This window comes from Limulus polyphemus, unplaced genomic scaffold (assembly GCF_000517525.1).
Source record: "Limulus polyphemus unplaced genomic scaffold, Limulus_polyphemus-2.1.2 Scaffold243, whole genome shotgun sequence".
NCBI classification, from domain to species: Eukaryota; Metazoa; Arthropoda; class Merostomata; order Xiphosura; family Limulidae; genus Limulus; species Limulus polyphemus.
Genome location: NW_013665853.1, coordinates 659,098 through 660,798, shown reverse-complemented (window position 1 = coordinate 660,798; position 1,701 = coordinate 659,098). Strand labels below are relative to the sequence as shown.

The following is a 1,701-nucleotide window of genomic DNA, read 5'->3' as shown; positions in this document are numbered from 1 at the left end:
ATATTTGTTTAACAAGTGTTCAACTGGAAATAAATGACCTTATAACATTAAATTTGGTTATTATTGTTTTGTAATATTTAACTTGAATCTCCACAGCTCCTTCAGGAACCTTTCACTGTAATACATAATTTAACTGGCAGAACAAATAAATATTATATATACATGACCATTATAAGAGCATTTCTTTGGTGTGCTGACGAGCTTTGAATAGACGAGACAGCAGAGGGTATGGCCAATCATAGAATGCATTACGCCTATAATGATATTTTCACGCTTACTTTCCTTGTAAAAGTACTCTGTAATATAATCAATGATTCGATTGGTTTATGTGCATTCTAAGATTTTTTTTACCACAGGTTTCGACTGCTTGGGTTTCATATCATACATAGTAAAGTTAAGTTTATTGCTGAAAACTTATATTGCTTTGTATAATAACAAATGTTCAAGGTTTATGACGTATTACTTGTGCACATTTTCAAAACAAGTGCTCTGTATGTATGACTCCAAGATAAACACTGGTCCCGATCCTTGGCTTGGATAAATTGATGACGTTTGTTTGTTTTGAATTTCGCGCAAAGCTACACGAGGGCTATCTGCGCTAGCCGTCCCTAATTTAGCAGTGTAAGACTAGAGGGAAGGCAGCTAGTCATCACCACCCACCGCCAACTCTTGGGCCACTCTTTTACTAACGAATAACGCCCCCACGGCTGAAAGGGCGAGCATATTTGGTGTAACGGGGATTCAAACCCGCGACCCTCAGATTGCGAGTCGAGTGCCGTAACCACCTGGCCATGCCGGGCACTAAGCCACTAATAGAGGCTGCTTATTAAGAAGTAACGTATTCGTTTTTGAAAATACCTTTTGGTAAGAGAATTATATAAGTGAGAATCTTTAGTTAACATATAAAGTGAAATATTTGAGTGTTATAAACTAAGAAATACAAGTATAACCTTTTTGGTGATAAATGTAGGAAAGGTCAACTGTTTGGCGTCCAATTTGGGAAGTCGAACAGATTCTTCAAGAAGAAAAAGTTATAAAGGAGGTGAGTAGATACAAGACGGTAGAACACCTGTAAATTAAGATTTGATATACTTTATTATATACTTCCTACAATTGTATCATACTTTTTAGGAGTGGTTGTTGTTGTTTGTAATTAAGCACAAAGCTACACAATAGGCTATCTGTGTTCTGCCCACCACGGGTATCGATTGTAAGTTCGCAGACGTATCGCTGTGCCACTGGGGGGGGGGGGGGGCTTTCAGGATTGGAGAGATGGTCTTGTTAAATTTAAGCCTTCCCATGAGTTTTGCCACAAACTCTCAAATCTGTAGGATTGTATAAACTAGTGGGATATGAAACCAATATGCAGAAGATTGCCCTCCCAGATTTCTTAGAAAAATAGTCTGAAAAAAGGTTGAGGCCCGAAATATAATAATCCTAATACTAATGTCTTATGACAAATACAATTGCTACAAATATTATTGATATTTAAATGAGGGCCTGGTCTGGCCAGGTGGTTAGGGCACTCGACTCGCAATCTGCGGGTAGCGGGTTCGAATCCCCGTCACATCAAACATGCTTGCCCTTTCAGCCGTGGGGGCGTTATAATGTGACGATCAATTCCACTATTCGTTGGCAAAAGAGTAGCCCAAGAGTTGGCGGTGGGTGGTGATGACTAGCTGCCTTTCCTCTAGTCTTACA

At 39.2% G+C, this 1,701-nt stretch overlaps 1 long non-coding RNA gene across 1 annotated transcript in view; it reads left to right on the top strand.

Moving 5' to 3' along the window:
- The first annotated feature begins 725 nt into the window (after positions 1–725).
- LOC111085119 overlaps positions 726–1,701 on the top strand; it is a 9,078-nt gene continuing 8,102 nt past the window's right edge. Inside the window, exons 1-2 of the long non-coding RNA XR_002609964.1 lie at positions 726–833; positions 971–1,042. This is a non-coding gene — a long non-coding RNA (uncharacterized LOC111085119). The remainder of the gene's footprint in view (positions 834–970; positions 1,043–1,701) is intronic.